Genomic DNA, 20,076 nt, shown 5'->3' with positions numbered 1-20,076 from the left:
TGAAGCATGTAAATCAACATGAAATCCAACTAATAATTTCTAGTGCCACAAAATATATCTAAACCCATCTGTTCCACTAGTAGTGCAAATTACCCAGAAACAGAAAACGCACTATACACATGAAAATTAAAACACATATTTTATTAAGACAATTAAAAATAACTGATGAAAACCTCTGTTGTCAGACACAAAACGCTGAATTCATCCAAATTCATAGACAATTTTAAAGAGTCAAGATAAAGCTTTGAGAATAATTAAATAAGTGATATCAAGCATAAGGTAACAATCAAATAAGCCAAACTAACTATTTTTTACATATAGCCTGAAAAAATCATGGCAAGAAAACAAAAAGAAGAAAGGCTTCTCTTGAAACTATTGCATGAATAACTCTCACTTACTCACTCTACAATTATCAGTGACCGCTGGGTAGTGATCATTGCAACCAAATATGCGGTGAATGCCCTGACTAAATCCATAGTCAATAAGCACTGCTTAATTAAAGCATATATGTGCCATAAGTATGAAAACCAGCGATCAAACAAAAAAATCACTTTTATGACTCACATGGATGTGTACAGCTACGTGTCTCACTCCCCGACGCGTGTTTTGTCCTCTTCCTCAGGGGGCATCAATTGGGTAATTTGCACTACTGGTTGAACATCAATTGGGTAATTTGCACTACTGGTTGAACAGACGGGTTTAGACTATTAGAGAAGCATGTTGGGGGAAACATCATACTTTGGGGGACTTTTCTGCAAAGGACGATTGCAGAAAAGTCCCCCAAAGTATGATGTTTCCCCCAACATGCTTCTCTATTAGTCTAAACCCGTCTGTTCAACCAGTAGTGCAAATTACCCAATTGATGTCCCCTGAGGAAGAGGACAAAACACGCGTCGGGGAGTGAGACACGTAGCTCTCTTCGGAGAGCACTGAAACTCAATGTTGCCCAGCGACAGCCCCAAAACCTGAAAGATCTGGTGAAGAGCTGTATGGAGGAGTGGGTCAAGATCCCTGCTGCAGTGTGTGCAAACTTGGTCAAGAGCAAGTGGACTACTGACCTCTGTAATTGCAAACAAAGGTTTCTGGACCAAATATTAAGTTCTGTTTTTTTTTATTATATCAAATACTTAATTCATGCAATAAAATGCAAACTAATTGTGAAAAATCATACAATGTGATTTTCTAGATTTTTTTTTAGATTCTGTCTCTCACAGTTGAAGTATACCTATGATAAAGTTTACAGACCTCTCCATTCTTTGCAAATGGGAAAACTTACAAAATCGGCAATGCATCAAATACTTATTTTCCCCACTGTAGATCGTGTAAAATGAAGGAATGGATAACCCTAAATAAAGCATATATATGTATAGAAAATACGTACATAGAAAATATCACATTTTATTTCATATTACACATAGTACACAAAGATACTCAATGACAAAACATAAAGGTAGGTCAATGGTGAAGACACAAAATGAACAGGAAGCACAAAGGGACAAATATGTAAGTATATGTAAGGGTAGCCAAAAATAGAGAAATTCTAGAATCCGTAATAACCATAAGGTATATGCAGATGAACACAGGGACACGCTGCTATATGGTTGAGCATTTCTAACATGAGTTTCATTGCCGAGCTTAACTGCTCTTGGGTTATGTATTATTCTGGATGAACCGTGAGCTATAGGATATTTCTGCCATAATTTTGGGTACATCTCTGGATGTATTTTTCTCAACCTTGAGCATATACCTTATGATTATTATTGATTCCAGCATTCCTCTAATTTTTGGCTACCCCTATTTGTCCCTTTGTGCTTCTTACATATTTTGTGTCTTCATCATTGACCTACCTTTATATTTTATCATTGAATATTTTTGTGTACTATGTGCAATATGAAACGAAATTTAATATTTTTTATATACGTATTTTTTATATATACACCGTATTTGCTTTTTTGGGGGTTATATACTTTTTAATTTTGTAGGATCTATCCTTTGTTGAATAAGTATACCTGAAATGAAGCAGCTTGCTATCTGACATATGATTTGCTATATTTTGTGCTGGCATAATTTTACAGTTGTTTTGTTGGACCCTGACTTTTTAAGAAACTGGCCACCTAGCATAGAATGACTAACCAGACTATCTTGTTATGATATACTGTATGTATTACAAGCCTTGCATTTTCTGCTTTGCCTTTATGTTGCAGGCATTGCACGATATACTTGGTGTGTTACCTGAATTACAAATTATCCCTTGTCCATAAGATTGGGGATATATTGCCGAATGTAAAGGACCAACAACTGGGACCCCCGCAATTCTGAGAGCAGGGCTCTGCAGAGTCACATCTTGAATAAAATGAAAGTGCGCAAGGTCATCCTCCGTTCCATTCATTATCTATGGAACCACCATAAATAGCCGAACAATTGTACTCGGCTTTCTCCAGCAGTACCACAGACAATGAAGGGAACAGAGGACGACCATGCGCACTTCCACTTCATTCATTGTGAAGTCCTACTCTCAGGGTTCTGGAGCCTCATTCTTTGGACTTCTGGGGTCCCTCATCAATCAGCAAATTAACTTGCGACTTTAGGAAATCCCCTTTAACCTGTCAGTGAGTATGTGATAGGGTGCAACACAGCCATAGCGCTCCTGTCTGTATCTTGAGTTGGGCCCACCAGACATAGGAGTGACAATGAAATCCAAAGTAGTGATTGTTGCCCAGCCCTCCTCTAGAACACTGTGTTTTGGGCCTACTGAAGAGTACGCTAAAAAGTAGAGGAGACCATGGATATTGCAACTTCAATAGTGTTTGTAAAATGGCCTAATCTATTTTATGCAATTTTTTTTTACAGTTTTTAATGCTAAAACTGTTAGGAGTGGCAGAAGACACTAAAATAAAAATATAAATAAAGTGCCTTCGCCACTCGGGGTCCACCGTGCGGTAGATGGAAAGACCGCTGCTAGGTGGTGGCAGAACTATATGGCGGTAGAGTGCACCGGTTTAAGTGCGTCACCAGGTGCACTGAACAAACTCTGTTGAGCTCACAGAGCTGTAACAATAAACTGCAACACAAAAGACGCTGAGTCTGTTCAGGACACAGAATCTCAGCGCAACACACGCGGTATGCGGTCACCGGAGAAGCACAAGGTGGCGGTACAAAATCCGTAGGGACCTACCGGGAAACGTGTGCAAGGCGTCGCAACCGCGAACGCACCAAGGAGCTGCAACTGCAGCGCGGTGATAACTGAGCCGCTGCAAAGACACTGCTAACTAGCAGGCACAATCCTGACGCTTAAACTGCTGTGGTATGGAGCAAAGCGCGCTGGCGCTTGGCACTGAGTACTGGCACTAACACAACACTCACATATGCGTAGTACCACCAGAGGGTAGGGGTTTCAAATGAGTCAGTCACCTGTCCATGCATCTATCAACAATCATGCAGCAGCAGTATGGCTATACTTGCGCATGGCGGAACGGCCATGCGCACTTTTTATAGCAAGCGGGACCTGCCGGAAATCTCCAGGTCTCCAAAAGGAGCCAATAGGATCCAGAGCAGGACCTGAGCACCAGACTCCCGAACTCCAATGGGAGCTCGTCCCGTGGGCATGCCCAGAAGCTGGAACAAAGGACTTAGCCTCTGGAGATAAATGTGAGAATCTGGATTCCTGCATAGGCATAGTAGAAACGAGATTCCTTACATTACCCCCCTCCTAAGACCCCCCCTCCCTGAGCCTTCCGACCCACCGGCCTGTGTACAATAGAGGCGTAGGTCTTAGGCTCGCTAGGAAGCGAGCCTGGTGTCCTGGGAGATGACATGGTAACCCGGGACACGTGGAAGGCCTCAGTGGAAGCAAGGTCGCCAGGTTTCAGAAGGGACACCTGGGAGACAGCAGGAGCGGGAGTTACAGTGGGACGCCGCCTTGTGTCGACGGTCGTCGCCACACTCTGCATAGGGTGGCTAAGCTGAGCCCATAAGGTGCAGGCCTGAATGAATCTCTTGACGTCCCAATAAGCACCAGCCAACAGTTTCGTGGTCTGCATGTAACCACGATGGTTGTGCGTATTAGACGCATGTGCCCACGCGAGAATCCTAGACCTCAAATGAGGAGGGACAAAGGTCTCGTCAACCGGCATGGAATCCGAGGATTGCGGGGCGCTGACCTCCGGAGAAGCAGCGTGTAACCGGTGGCAACCACAAACGGACTCCTGGGCCAGAGGTGTATTAGCAAAGGCATGAGACACCTCCATGGGCTCTGGGGGTAGAACCTCTGGTTCAGGCAGCTCCAGAGGCTCAAAGAATTCAGGAGCCAGAATACCTCTCCGTTTGGAGTGAGCACGCTCCAAACCACGCTCTGAAAAACGGAGGTCAATCCGCGAGGAGACAGATATTAACTCCTCCAGGCTGGTAGGAATTTCTCTCGTAGAGAGAGCATCCTTGACATGCTCCGCTAATCCTCTCCAGAATACAGGGATGAGGGCCTTGTCAGACCACTCTAACTCGGACGCCAATGTCCGAAAACGGACGGCATATTGGCTAACCGAGAGGGATCCCTGGGACAGAGCGAGCAGCTGTAGAGGTGTCATGTGTGACCCGTGGGCCGAGAAACATCTGCCTGATAGCTGTTAGCAGATGGGCTGCGGTCCGAATATCCGGATCACCACGCTCCCATAGCGGTGTAGCCCATTCCAGAGCCTTGCCCGACAGTAGGGATATGATAAATGCCACCTTGGCCCGTTCTGTGGGAAATTGTGCAGCCAGCAGCTCCAGATGGATTGAGCACTGGCTGATAAAACCTCTGCAGGAAGAGCCATCACCGGAAAATTTTTCAGGCAATGGGAGGCGGGTAACTGTCGGCGCGAGGGTAGACATGGACATACGCGCTACCGCATCGGTTAGGGCCTTGACAGCAGCATCAGTGGCCTGTGCAGCGGAGAGTGCCCTCTCAAGATTAACCAACAGGTTCTCAAGCTGCCGTATGCACTGTGTAAGTTGCTGCTGATCTACCATCCCTAGCCAGACCATGGCGAAAGTATAATGTTAGGAGTGGCGGAAGACACTAAAATAAAAATATAAATAAAGTGCCTTCGCCACTTGGGGTCCACCGTGCAGTAGATGGAAAGACCGCTGCTAGGTGGTGGCAGATCTATATAGCGGTAGAGTGCATCGGTTTAAGTGCATCACCAGGTGAACTGAACAAACTCTGTTGAGCTCACAGAGCTGTAATAATAAACGGTAACACAAAAGACGCTGAGTCTGTTCAGGACACAGAATCTCAGTGCAACACACGCGGTATGCGGTCACCGGAGAAGCACAAGGTGGTGGTACAAACTCCGTAGGGACCTAGCGGGAAACGTGTGCAAGGCGTCGCAACCACGAACGCACCAAGGAGCTGCAAATGAAGTGTGGCGATAACTGAGCCACTGCAAAGACACTGCTAACTAGCAGGCGCAATGCTGACGCTTAAGCTGCTGTGGTATGGAGCATAGCACGCTGGCACTTGGCGCTGAGTACTGGCACTAACACAAACACTCACACATGCGTAGTATCACAGGGTAGGGGTTTCAAATGAGTCAGTCACCAGTCCATGCATCCATCAACAATCATGCAGCAGCAGTATGGCTATACTAGCGCATGGCGGAACGGCCATGCGCACTTTTTATAGCAAGCGGGACCTGCCGGAAATCTCCAGGTCTCCAAAAGGAGCTAATAGGATTCGGAGCAGGACCTGAGCACCTGACTCCCGAACTCCAATGGGAGCTAGTCCTGTGGGCATGCCCAGAAGCTGGGACAAAGGACTTAGCCTCTGGAGATAAATGTGAGAATCTGGATTCCTGCATAGGCATAGTAGAAACTAGATTCCTAGCAAAAACTACAAGTGGATAGAATTTCCCTCACAAAACCTGCATCAAAGCAGCACATGCGAAAGCAGCACCCTTAGGAGACACTAAGGAAACCACTATTTAGGGGGCAATAAACAGTTTCATTCTTTCTCAGCTAAGCAGAGATGTGGACATAATGAGAGCTAACTAATAGCCGCACAAATCCTAATTGAGAGTAAAGATTCAGGAATTAGTAAGTAATTAACACGTGAATATGTACTTTGTGGATGAGAATGGCTTCTATGGTGAGTTTATTCCTGCCAATTTAGTCTCCGCATAAGTAATAACTAAATCTGGAAATGATTAACCACCTTATTAAAACCCTTCCCAGAAATAAATGAAGTAAATAGACACATCATTTAAAGCTTAAACAAGTAGCCAAGAATCCATTCATGACGAAGAGTTGGCTTAAATATTCTCTAAGGTACAGCGCTTGTTGTCTTATGTGCAGTGGCCCCTCTCACCTACCAGCTCCTTCTTCTTCCCTAGATTGTAAGCTCTTGGTAGCAGGATCCTCTCTCCAGTTACCATCATTAGTCATGTGTATGGAACTTTTCTACCATGTTTTCTACTTACAAAACTCCCTATAGCAAGTCATACTGTAGGTAACAGCAGGTTCGCAGGATGCAGTGATGAGACGCGAGACTGGTTGAAGTATGAAAAGCAAATTTTTATAATTTAACCCCTTCACCCCCAAGGGTGGTTTGCACGTTCATGACCGGGCCAATTTTTACAATTCTGACCACTGTACCTTTATGAGGTCATAACTCTGGAACGCTTCCATGGATCCCGGTGATTCTGACATTGTTTTCTCGTGACATATTGTACTTCATGTTAGTGGTAAAATTTCATTCAAATAACTTGCGTTTATTTGTGAAAAAAACGGAAATTTGGCAAAAATTTTGAAAATTTCGCAATTTTCCAACTTTGAATTTTTATGCCCTTAAATCACAGAGATACGGCACACAAAAAACTTGATAACTAACATTTCCCACATGTTTACTTTACATCAGCACAATTTTGGAACCAAAATTTTTTTTTGTTAGGAAGTTATAAGGGTTTAAAGTTGACCAGCGATTTCTCATTTTTACAACACCATTTTATTTTTAGGACCACATCACATTTGAAGCCACTTTGAGGGGTCTATATTATAGAAAATACCCAAAAGTGACACCATTCTAAAAACTGCACCCCTTAAGGTGCTCAAAACCACATTCAAGAAGTTTATTAACCCTTTAGGTGCGTCACAGGAATTTTTTTGAATATTTAAAAAAAATGAACATCTAACTTTTTTCACAAAAAAAATATTTCAGGTTCAATTTTTTTATTTTACCAAGGGTAACAGGAGAAATTGGACTGCAAAAGTTATTGTGCAATTTGTTCTGAGTATGCTGATACCTGATTTGTGGGGGGGAACGACTGTTTCGGCGCATGGCAGAGCTCAGAATGGAAGGAGCGCCGTTTGACTTTTTCAATGCAAAATTGGCTGGAATTCAGATCGGACGCCATGTCACGTTTGGAGAGTCCCTGATGTACCTAAACAGTGGAAACCCCCTACAAGTGACCCCATTTTGGAAACTAGACCCCCTAAGGAACTTATCTAGATATGTGGTGAGAACTTTGAGCCCACAAGGGCTTTACAGAAGTTTATAACGTACAGCGGTACAATTAAAAAATCATATTTTTTCCACAAAAATGATCTTTTCACCAGAATTATTACTTTCCCAAGGGTAACAGGACCCTAAAAGTTATTGTGCAATTTGTCCTGAGTACGCTGATACCCCACATGTGGGGGTAAACCACTATTTGGGCGCATGGCAGAGCTTGAAAGGGAAGCAACGCCATTTGACGTTTTTGGCTGGAATTGAGATCAGACATCATGTCGCGATTGGAAAACCCCTGATGTACCAAAACAGTGGAAACCCCCCACAAATGACACCATTTTGGAAACTAGACCCCCTAAGGAACTTATCTAGATGTGTGGTGAGAACTTTGAACCCCCAAGGGCTTCACAGAAGTTTATAACGCCCGGGCGTGAAAATAAAAAAATCATATTTTTTCCACAAACATGATCAATTAGTCCCCAATTTTTTTATTTTCCCAAGGGTAACAGGAGAAATTGAACTCCAAAAGTTGTTGTCCAATTTGTCCTGAGTACGCTGACACCCCATATGTGGGAGAAAACTACTGTATGGACACACGTCGGGGCTCGGAAGGGAAGTAGTGACGTTTTGGAATGCAGACTTTGATGGAATGGTCTGCGGGTGTCATGTGCGTTTGGAGAGCCCCTGATGTACCTAAACTATTGAAACTCCCCACAAGTGACCCCATTTTGGACACTAGACCCCCCACAGAACTTATCTAGATGTGTGGTGAGCACTTTGAACCCCCAAGTGCTTCACAGAAGTTTATAACGCTCGGACGTGAAAATAAAAAAATCATTTTTTTCCACAAAAATGATATTTTTGCCCCCAATTTTTTATTTTCCTAAGGGTAACAGGAGAAACTGGACCCCAAAAATTGTTTTGCAATTTGTCCTGAGTAGGCTGATACCCTACATGTGGGGGTAAAACACTGTTTGGGCGCATGGCAGAGCTTGGAAGGGAAGGAGCACCATTTGACTTTTTCAACTCAGAATTGGCTGGAATTGAGATCAGACGCAATGTTGCATTTGGAGATCCCCTGATGTGCCCAAACAGTGGAAACCCCCAATTCTAACTCCAACCCGAACCCCAACACACCCCTAACCCTAATCTCAGCCCTAACCCTAACCCTAGCCGTAACCCTAACCCTAGCCCTAACCCTAACCCTAGCCCTAACCCTAACCCTAGCCCTAACCCTAGCCCTAACCCTAATGGAAAAATGGAAATAAATACATTTTCTTTTAGTTTTATTATTTTTCCCTAACTAAGGGGGTGATAACGGGGGGTTTGATTTACTGTTTATGGCGGTTTTTATGTTTGGCAGCTATCGCATGCTAAAAGACGCTTTTTTTTGTAAAAATAGTTTTTGCATCACCACATATTGGGAGCTATAATTTTTCCGTATTTTGACCCACCGAGTCATGTGAGGTCTTGTTTTTTGCGGGACGAGTTGACGTTTTAATTGGTACCATTTTCGGACATGTGACTTTTTTTATCGCTTTTTATTCCGATTTTTGGGACGCAGAATGAACAAAAACCAGCGTTTCATGAATTTCTTTTGGGGGAGTGCGTTTACACCGTTCCGCGTGCGGTAAAATTGATAAAGCGGTTTTATTCTTCGGGTCAGTACGGTTACAGCGATACCTCATTTAGGTCGCTTTTTTATGTTTTGTCGGTTTTATGCAATGAAAACTATTTTATATAAAAAATAATTATTTTTGCATCGCTTTATTCTGCGAGCTATAACTTTTTTATTTTTTTGCTGATGATGCTGTGTGGAGGCTTGTTTATTGCGGGACAAGATGACGTTTACAGCGGTACCATGGATATTTATATGCGTCTTTTTGGTCGCGCGTTATTACACTTTTTGTTTGGCGGTATGATAATAAATCATTATTTTTTGCTTCGTTTTTTTATTTTTATTTTTTAAGGGGTTCGCTAAAGGGGTTAACTAATGGGACAGTTTTATAGGCGGGTCGTTACGGACGCGGCGATACCTAATATGTGTACTTTTATTGTTTTTTGTTTTTTTTTATTTCCAAAAAATGGATTTATTTGGGGGAATATTTTCTTTTTTTTTTTCTAATTTATTTGGCGATTTTTTTTTAATTATTTCTACACTTTTTTTTTGTTTTTTTTTACTTTATTACATATTACATCGCTGATCTGTCACATCACAGATCACTGTGACAGATCAGCAATCTGTAACAGGCATTGAAGAAGACTTGCCTGCGCTTTGCAGGCACTGAGGAAGCCAGCTTCCTGCAGCCCCCCGAAGGCCCCCGTCGCCATCTTGGATTCGGGGGCCTGCAGGAAAGGAGCCCCCCGCAGCAGCGCTGCACATTGCGCTGCCGTGGGGGGCTCAGGGAAGCACGGAGGGAGCCCCCTCCCTGCCGATGCTTCTCTTTAACCCCCGGTACACCGCGATCGCGTTTGATCGCGGTGTGCAAGGGGTAAACGTGTCGGGGGCGCCGCTGATCGCGGTAGACGTAGTATCCCGTCCATGGGCATAGAGTCCCGGGTCCCATGGACGGGATAGTAAGTCTGATGTCAGAAAGGGGTTAAAGCCGCTAGGGCTATACTAAGCAACCAAAAAGGGATAACAACAGTTGTCCTCGCAGGGACTCAGTACAATCAAACACTATTTGCAAAGAACACGACTAACCCGGGGGGAGGCCGGCTACTATGGGGCCACGGTATGGCCGTCTACGGGTCCTTATACTCTATAATGTCACTTATCCGTCCTGACGTCCCTCGGCGTCTCTGTGGAAGCTGCGTTGCTGGTGAAGCTGCTTTGGCGTCTTTGAGGAGGCTGCTGTGGCGTCTTTGATGAGGCTGCTGTGGCGTCGCAGCCACTGGGCCCAGCTGCTGAAGATTTGGAGTAGTCTTCGGGCGTTCCAGCGCCCAGGAGGAGTTGGGGCACAACAGGCCCTGATGGAGTCCTGAGATGAAGTAACCCCCTGTTGTAATAGCGGGGTTGCGCTTGTTAGCGAGTTCAATGGGACTCCTGTCCCCAAGCAGGGTTGTTTCGCAGTGCTGAAGAGTGGCGGTTTACTGGCCACGCGCACAGCCTGGGGTTGTGTGCAGAGTGTCTCTGTTGATGAGGAACAGGCCCCAACTGCCGACTGCAGCGGGGTGAAGGCAGCTGTGAGCGGTGATAGACAGGCCGCAACCACGGGCTGAAGTGAAACGGTCATCCAATTTATGCATCCTTCCTTTCCTCTTTAGGACTTGTTCTCCTGGTGACAAGGGAACTGCAGGTGCATGCTGATTGTAGTTCCTCTCTTGTTTTTGTCTTGCCTGAGCTAGACTCTTTTCCACACACTCTTGTACTCTTCTGTACTGTTGCTACCTCTCTGTATCCCAGTCAGCATCTGGTGATGTCACTTCAGGTGTCAGGACTCCCATATCCAAATCAGTAGGCAGCTTACCAGGCCTTGCTCTCATTAGGTAGGCTGGAGTGCAGTTGGTGGAATTCACAGGAGGTCAACCAGATATGGCAACATTTCTGGCCACAGATTCCTCTCTTCCAAGGGCAAGGTCTTCAGTAGGTCGATCACCACCTGGTTCATCTTTTCACACATGCCATTGGTCTGTGGATGGTACGGTGTTGTCCTGATCTTCTTACAACCATACAAGTTACAGAATTCCTGGAACACTTCCGCCTCAAAGGCTGGACCTTGATCTGTAAGCACTCGCTCGGGGTATCCGTGTGGTCTACAAAAGTGCTGTTGGAATGCTCTGGCTGCTGTCCTGGCTGTTTGATATTTGACAGGCACAACTACCAGGAATCTTGAGTAGTGGTCCACAATGGTAAGAGCATAGATGTAGCCTGACCAGCTTGGAACCAGCTTCACATGGTCCAGGGCTACCAACTCAAGTGGTTGTTTGGTTATGATGGGCTGCAAAGGAGCTCGCTGGCTCACTTCTTCCATCCGAAGTGTCCAGCTCCATTATGGTATGCTTCGAAGACCATTGATGCTTCTCTCTTTGGGACTACCACCTGCCAGACCAACTCATGAGTGCGGGCATTGATACTCCTCCGACACAGCTTCCTTCATAGATGAACAGTCTGCCTCTTTCCTTCCACAACTGCTGGGTTTCTTCAGGAGCATCTGAATCAGGGCGTGAGTCAGCTTGTGATAGTAGCTCCTTCACCAGGCGGACTGCAGGGTCGCTATCCTGCATTTCTGCCCAGTCATGATGAGGCAGTGGATTTAGGGTGGCCTCTTTCACGACAGACCGTCTGTTTCTCACTCCTTGGGCACATTGGGCCGCAATTGGCCGGTGGAAAGGAGGTAACTCTACTTCTTAGAGTGCCTCAGGGTCTTCTCCTGCATCTGGCAGATTAGGCATTCTGGACAGCGCATCAGCATTGGCATTCTTGTGCCCTGCTCGGTACTTGATGGTAAATTCATAGTTAGACAGCCGAGCCATCCATCGCTGCTCCAGTGCACCTAGCTTGGCAGTTTCCAAGTGAGTCAACGGGTTGTTGTCCGTGAAGATGGTATACTTGGCTGAAGCTAGGCAATGAATGAATCTCTCAGTCACAGCCCAGACTATGGTGAGGAACTCCAGCTTGAAGGAACTGTAGTTGTCAGAGTTCCTTTCAGTGGTACGGAGCTTCCTGCTGGCATAAGAGATCACTCTTTCTTTGCCATTTTGTACCTGTGACAGTACTGCTCCAAGTCCCACGTTGCTGGCATCAGTATGCAACACAAAGGGTTGGTCATAATCTGGGTAGGCCAGAACTTCATCTCCTGTGAGAGCCATCTTCAGTCGGGTGAAGGACCTCTCCAACTCCTCAGTCCATTCAAATGTGGAACTTTTCTGTTTGGCTTTCTTGGACTGCCCCACCAGAAGATTTTGCATAGGAGTGGCTATTTCAGTGAAGCCTTTGATGAACCTTCGGTAGTAGCCTACCAACCCGAGGAAATGGCATACTTCATGGAGGTTGCTGGGCTTTGGCCAGTCCCGGATGACCGTGACTTTGTCAAGATCTGGCGCCACACCTTGTGCGCTCACTACATTTCCGAGGTACTGAACCTTGGGCTTCAGGAGGTGGCATTTGGAAGGCTTCACCTTCAGGCCAAAGTTGGACAAGGCTTCAAACACCTCAGCCAGGTGCTTCAGATGGTCTTCATAAGTCTTGGAGAAAACAATGACATAATCAAGGTACAACAGGACCGTCTCGAAGTTCTTGTGTCCCAGGCAGCACTCCATCAGCCATTGAAATGTTCCTGGGGCGGTGCAGAGCCTGAATGGCATATAGTTGAACTCACAGAGACCCATTGGGGTGGTAAATGCTGTTTTCTCCTTGTCTGCCTCTGCCACAGGAACCTGCTAATACCCACTACTGAGATCTAAGGTGGAAAAAGAGTTAGCAGTTTTAAGTGCAGCCAATGATTCCTCAATTCTGGGTAATGGGTAGGCATCCTTATGTGTAATGCTGTTAATTTTCCTGTAATCAACACACATTCTCATGGTACCATCCTTTTTCTTTACAAAAACTATTAGTGCTGCCCAGGGGCTACAACTGTCTCTGATAACCCCCGCTTCCTTCATCTCTCTCAACATACCTTTGGCACATTGGTATTGTGTTGGGGGTATAGGCCGGTACCTTTCTTTTATGGGTGGATGATCTCCAGTGGGGATATGATGTTGAACCCCTTTTGCCTTCCCAAAATCTAGAGGGTGTTTGCTGAATACCCGCTCATACTCCTGGGTAACTCTGTAAACCCCATTCTTTTGGTATGAAGGGGTGGAGTCAGTTCCCACCTGCAGTTGCTAACACCACTCCTCCCGCTGCTTTACAGAGCCATTGTCCTCCACCTGGTCGGATGAGACCAAGGGCTCTGCTGCCTGCATTGCATTATTACTGACAGTGAGCAGCTTAGCTACTGTGGCATACCGAGGTATTGTGGCCTCCTCCTCCCCACAATTCAAAAGGCATACAGGTACTCTCCCTTTACGTACATCAACTACCCCTCTGGCTGTCAGGACAGTGGGCCTGCTATCAGAGTATACTGGCTCTACCAATGCCTGGTAATCTTTTCCTCGGAGGCCCATGGCTGCCCGACACCAAATCAACATTTCACATCTGGGGAGTATTGCAATGGGGAAAGCATCACTCACTCTGACGCTGCCAATTTCTCCGCCAGAGAGTTCTACCTGCTGTCTTTGCATCAGTGCCTTGTTCTCCTTCTGCATGACTCGTTGTTCACTGGAACCAGCAGTCTCAGCCACCTGTTGCAACAAGACAATAACCTCGGAAAGACAATTTTCAATTACATTTGTACCAAGAGTCATCATGGGATTACATTCTCGTCGATCAATATCCACAACTATCAGACCTTGAGATTTTAACTCTACTCTACCCACTTTAACAGTAATTTCTTTACATCCCACTTGCAGTAAAGACTGACCATTACTGGCAACTACTGTCAGTTCATCACTTGGGCCACGGGTAAGTTCAGAGTCAGCCCAATACCGCTTGTAGAGGATATAGGGCATAGTGGTCACCTGGGAGCCAGTGTCCAGCAAAGCGTTCATGGGAATGCCGTCAATCACCACTGGAAGGATCGGTCTCCCTCCAACATACTTGGCTCGCCAGTTCCTTGGGCCTTGTGGTCCTACTCCTGGGGGTTGGCCCTCTGCCCCAGGGGTTGCTTGTTTAAATAACAGAATCTTGCAAGGTGACCTGCTTTGCGGCAGTGACGACAGATGGGATGTCCGTCCTGGTCATAGCTATCGTCGTTCCTCCCTCGGAGTGGCGGGGTTCTCCTCTTCCGGAGCCATGGGACATCCTCTGGACTGGAAGCAAGCTGGACCTTCTCCTTGGAGGACACCTGCAGGGACTGCACGGTTTTAGTAAGTGCAGCCATCCCTTTGGTCAACTCCTGGACCTGAAGACGCAGCTCTTCTGTCAGATCTTTATCCAGAGTCTGTGCATCAGCCTCCACAGGGATGGAAGGGAAAGATGTTGCTTCCTGGTGGTAGGTGATCGCTTGGCGCCTAAGGGGCGCTGGACGGCTGACAGTTGGTTCCTGCAGCACCCGGATAGCCCTGTCCTTGAAATCAGCAAAGTCCAGATCAGGGTTCTGTAGGGCTATGATGCGCAGCTGTGCTCTGTGGGTGCTGGATAAGAGTCCTTCAATAAATTGCTCCTTTAGCAGTCCGTCTCCATCTTTCACACTGTCAGGGTCAATCTGCTTGACGGCTCGTAGCGCCTCCTGCAGGTTAAGAGCATAGTCCCTTATATTGTCCTGTGATTTCTGTTTACATCCAAGAACCTCATCTTGATTTCAGCTGCAGAGCGGGTGTCAAAGGTGCTTCTTAGCTTGGCCAAAATCTTTTTAACAGTCTCTTTGTCAGTGTCCTGCCAGGCTTTTACTTCTCTCTGTGCTGCACCTGTTAGCTGCCCAATAAGGATGTTCACCTTCTGACTTTCAGATAGAGGATACACCTCAAACAAACTGTACAGTCTCTTTTTAAACTCACTCAGGGTATGTGACTCCCCTGAATACTGCGGTAGTCATGCTGCTCCCAGTATGTAAGGCATAGACAGCGGCATTATGGGGACCGCTGCGGTGGGTGCTATTGGAGCCGCAGCCGCGTTGGGCACTGCATCTTGCGGCGCTGAGGGGCTGGCGGGGGCATCCACCGCTGCATCGGCATGTGCCTCAGACATTCTCCTTCCCCCCCTAGTTAACGGTTGCCAGGCCCCGGGGTTGAGCGGCTTACCGGCTGTAGGCCTCAGCTCCTCCCCTTCTTGCGTGCTGTCCTCTCTTCCCGTGCGGCACTTCACTTCCTTGCGCTCTTCGGCAGGCTCCGCCCATGATGGCCCGCCTCTCTCGTTTCCCGCACGCGCCAAGCAGCGGGATAATGGCAGCAATGGCACCAACAGTCCAGTGTACACAAAACAGTCTCTGGCACACAGGACCCGGGGGTACCGGGCTCCGTTATCCTGTTTGTGACGCCAAAATGGGTCACCCTCCCAGGGCTGTGGGGTACTCGGTACCGGGCCGGTCTCTCAGAGGGGAATGTCACAGCAGTGGTGACCCAGTCTGTGGCCCTGGGCACCCATGTAAAAAGGGGTTTGAGTGGTGAAAAACAGTTTATGAGTGATTCGTGACGCCACCTGTGGTGCTCGGCAAGGAAGGTGTTAAGCCGACACTGCAGACAGATCCTCTGGGACAAATGGTGTAGTGCAGCAAAGATGTTGTGGCCCTCCACAGGCAGGACTGTTGGTCCCAGGGCGGTGTAGATAGGTCTTGGGGAAGAGGGTGCAGTGTCTGGCACAGAGATGTTGCAGTGCTGAAGAAGTTGCAGGAAGAAGGCAAGGACACAGCGGAATGTAGTTTCTTTACCTTTACTTGTAAGTGCAGTCCAGGGTCCAGATTACAGATGGCACAGGAGCTGATTAGCCTGGAAGCAACTTAGGAATCTCTCTGTCAGATGGGTTGTGTAGTCTCCCCTCTAGCGCTTACTTGAGGTACATGCAGTACAGTGTTACACAAACGTTCCTCCTTCTTCTTCCCTTTTGGATCTACCTCGTATGGCAGACAGCTGTAGCCTTCTATCTCTCTTGGCTCACCGTTCGCTGTTGTGCCTCCGAGTCTTAGTTGGGAATAGAGCATTTACAGCTTCCTATTCCTCTGGTTTCTGTTGCAGGACCTTCAGTATCCATACAACCGTGGAGAACAGACTCCAGATCATGCGCTATCACTGGGAGGAAGCTCTCTATCCTCAGCTCAACCTCCAGCTTCTCTCCACACGTCTACACTCTTTGCCCTCCTCACACTAACTAACTAATTTCCCTTCCTGGCCCTCAGAGAGCACTCCTCCCGCAATTCTGGTTCAGAGCTCCCTCTGCTGGCCTGGAGTGGGAACTGTGTTGCATGACATGGTTAACTGTCAGAGAGACCCTTCTTTCCAAGCCTGACATCACCCTCCCTGGAGGAAGGCAATGCCAGTGTGGTGACCATACTCCTGGGGGCGCCATATTTGCCTAGTGTGAACTTCGCTTTAACCTGCAAATATTGGGTTAATCTGCAGGTTTACTAATTTTCTGGGTACATAGCCAAACGCTACAGGGAGAAAAAGAACTTAAGGGCAGAGTCACACTGCTGTATTTCTCGTGTAAGAATCGCATGGTACTGCATGGACTGGCCGGCACCTCTCCTGACCTGAGCATGACAGCGTGATGGATTACTATGCAGCTGTCACTCACAGGTCAGGAGAGCCGACAGCCGACATGCACGAGAAATACGGCCGTGTGTCTCTGCCCTTATTCTCCTAGGCAACATTCTGTGCAGAGCCAGTGTCAGTCAGCGCCGGGTGCGGTTACAGCCACCATTCTGTATTCTCAGAGCGAAAATGTCTCCCCTTGACTGAAGCCGAACGCTGCCGGGAAAATAAAGTTCATTATCTCACGGCGTTGAGCTACACGCAGGTGCCGGGCAGGCTAGTAACAATACTAACCTCATATCTGCAGGTTAAAGGGAATCTGTCACCTCATTTTTGGCCTATGAGATGCGGCCACTGCCATCATGGGCTTATCTACAGCATTCTGTAATGGTGTAGATAAGCCCCCGCTGTAACTTGAAAGATAAGAAAAACGAGTTAGATTATACTCACCAGGGAGCGTGGTCCAGTGTGGTGAGTGTTGCGGTCCGGTCCGGTGCCTCCCATCTTCTAGAGATGACGTCCTCCTTCTTACTTCTGCCACGGATCCTGCGCAGGCGTACTGATCTGCCCTGTTGAGGGCAGAGTAAAGTACTGCAGTGCGCAGGCGCCGGACCTCTCTGACCTTTCCCGATGCCTGCAGTACTTAAGTTGCAGTACTTTCCCCTCATCCCTGTCCTACTTTACATATCAGGACAGGGATGAGGGGAAAATGCATACCCGGCTTATACTCCAGTCAATAAGCATACCCAGTTTTCTGTGGCAAAATCAGGTGCCACGGCTTATAATTGGGTCGGCTTATACTCGAGTATATACGGTACTCTGATTGTTAAATGGTGTAATGAGAAGCATCAGAATTACATTTTTTGAGGCTCTGCAAGGAGAAGTGATCAAAACAATGTATCCACCTCAAAATATTATCAGTAAAAACATCAGCTCATGGCACAAAAATTAAATTCCCATACAGCTCCAGATCATGAACATTGAAAGCGTTACGGGTCTCGAAAAATGACACCACAAAAAATGTTTCATTTTCTACAAATTTCCACATTTTTTTTACACCTAGATAAAAAAAAATAATACATTTGGCATCTGGATAATCGTTCTGGCCTGAAGAATTACCAGGTCAGTTTTACTATATAGTGAACATGGTAAATATATAGCCCAATAAACATTTATGGAATTGCACTTTTTTACAATTTCAACACACTTTTTTCCCACTTTTCAGTGCATGACATGATCAAATAAATGGTGTTGTTCAAAAGTACAATTGGTCCTGCAAAAACACGTCCTCAAATGGCTATGTGGGCAGAAAAAAAAAGTTATGGCTCTTGGAAGAAGGGAAGGAGAAAACGAAAATTGGCTATGGCGTGAAGGTGTTAAAGGGAATCTGACAGCAGCTTTTGGCTGTTTAATCTGAGTTCAGCATAATATAGAGCAAGTGATTCCGATTCTAACGATGTGTCACTTAGTTTACTGGGTGCAGCATTGACAGAGCTCTTAGATGTAGCATGTAGTAGAGCTAAAAAGTTAACCCCACCCACCCTATAGCTTTCTGTGTACATTGTATGTTGACAGTGAGCTACATTACTTATCAAAGGAGGGGTGTGAACGGGCCAGGGCTCACTGTGGAAATGATAATATCCTAGTGATAAAATCATTGTGAATAAGCAACATACAGCCAAATAAGTGACCCGTCACTGAATTCAGTGTCACAGCCCCTATCTCATGCTGTCTGCAGATTACATAGCAAAAAACCTGCTAAAAGATTCCCTTTAAAGGTAATCCACCAGATTTCACAATGCAAAAGGGCAGCATGGTGGCTCAGTGGTTAGCACTGCAGCCTTGTAGTGATGGGGTCCTGGGTTTGAATCCCACCAAGGACTATATCTGCATTTCCTCCCACATTCCAAAGACATACTGATAGGGAATTTAGATTGTGAGCCCCATTGGGGACAGTACCAATAATGTCTGTAAAGCACTGTGGAATTAATGGTGCTATATGAATTAGTAAAATAAATAAAAAATATACAGAATTATTAGTTCAATCTTTTAGACCTGATGAGACTGATATAGTTACTGTGAAATTTGTTGGAATAGCTATTTAGATGAGATTTTAGGAGTTCCATCATAGAATGAAGTAGCTCATGTCATGAGTCCAAGTATACTGAATATCTGCTCACCTGACCTGTACGCAGTTTGCAGTGTGCAATCTGGTGACACATTTGTTTTAATGAAGAGCTCTGCCTCTGTAATGTGTCAGACATTTCGAGAGCATAATCCTACGTGTATGATGAATACTCGGTGACCCGGCGCTGTGTACACCTCAAGAGATGTTTCCTTTTCTGAAATACTTGGTGGAAGGATTAGACAGCAGCTGCTCCACAAAGTTTCTTTTCTGCTCAGTTCCCTTAAGAGCGAAACTCTCAATTATTAATAGCAAATTTACAATTGTCTGGTTGTTCCGCTTTGATGTCTGATGGAGAATCCAGCCACTGCCTGACTCGCTTGGCCATTCCTAATCAGAGTTAGCATGAGACAATGCGGCACATCTACTATTTCATGTCTGAGGGCAGAGTCACACTGGCGTATTTCTCCTGCGATAATCGCATCGCACTGAACGGACTGGCCGGCATCTCTCCTGACCTGAGCATCACAGCATGATGGATTACTATGCATATGTCAAGCCCAGGTCAGGAGAGCCGACAGCCAGTGCAAGTTTTATGACGCGATTCTCGGATGAGAAATATGGCAGTGTGACTCCAGCCTGACAGTATAAGCTGCATGGAGATGGGCCGGAACCTTTTTTATTCATCATCACCTAAGCAGCAGTTCAGTTTATTGAGTTGAAAAAGGTTGGTGACAATGCTGAGTCCGGTATATAGCACAGTCGTTACAAGTCAGCTAGGGCTGATGGCTAACCACATGTTCTCCTTCCATTTCATCACATATTTTGGTAGTTGGTAACTCACGGCCATGATTTTGAAAACTTCTAGTACCTAGAAGTTGAACTTACAGGGATACAGGGAATCTGTCAGCAGGACTTCAGCCCCCAAACTGCTTACATGCATGTCCATCTTTACCTTTAGCTAGCCAGTCCGTTCTTCCATTACCGAGAAATCACTGTTTGAATCAGTATCTAAGTGAGGCTGAAGTCCTTTTGATGAATGGAAGTTCTCCCCAAGCCTTTGTCACTCCGGATCTAACCTCTGCCCAATACTGCTGCCTTCTTCTGCTTGACCGACCAGTCCTTTGCTTGAAGGCACACAGCAATGGAGATGTCAATCAAGTAGAATTTCTCTTCTGTAGGCCGACACTTGTCTAAAGGCCATCCTCAATATCAACAGGAGAGGAGCCCCTTTCCACAC

The 20,076-nt window shown here is 46.2% G+C and overlaps 1 protein-coding gene across 3 annotated transcripts in view; it reads left to right on the top strand.

Moving 5' to 3' along the window:
- The window catches only part of MMP17 (matrix metallopeptidase 17), a 253,619-nt gene that overhangs the window by 145,272 nt on the left and 88,271 nt on the right, over positions 1 to 20,076 (top strand). The window lies entirely within an intron of this gene.

The sequence above is a fragment of the Dendrobates tinctorius genome, unplaced genomic scaffold (genome assembly GCF_039654945.1).
Source record: "Dendrobates tinctorius isolate UK_male_01 unplaced genomic scaffold, ASM3965494v1 ptg000243l, whole genome shotgun sequence".
Taxonomy (NCBI): Eukaryota; Metazoa; Chordata; class Amphibia; order Anura; family Dendrobatidae; genus Dendrobates; species Dendrobates tinctorius.
The sequence above is the reverse complement of the archived record's forward strand: the minus strand, read 5'-3'. Positions and strand labels throughout refer to the sequence as shown.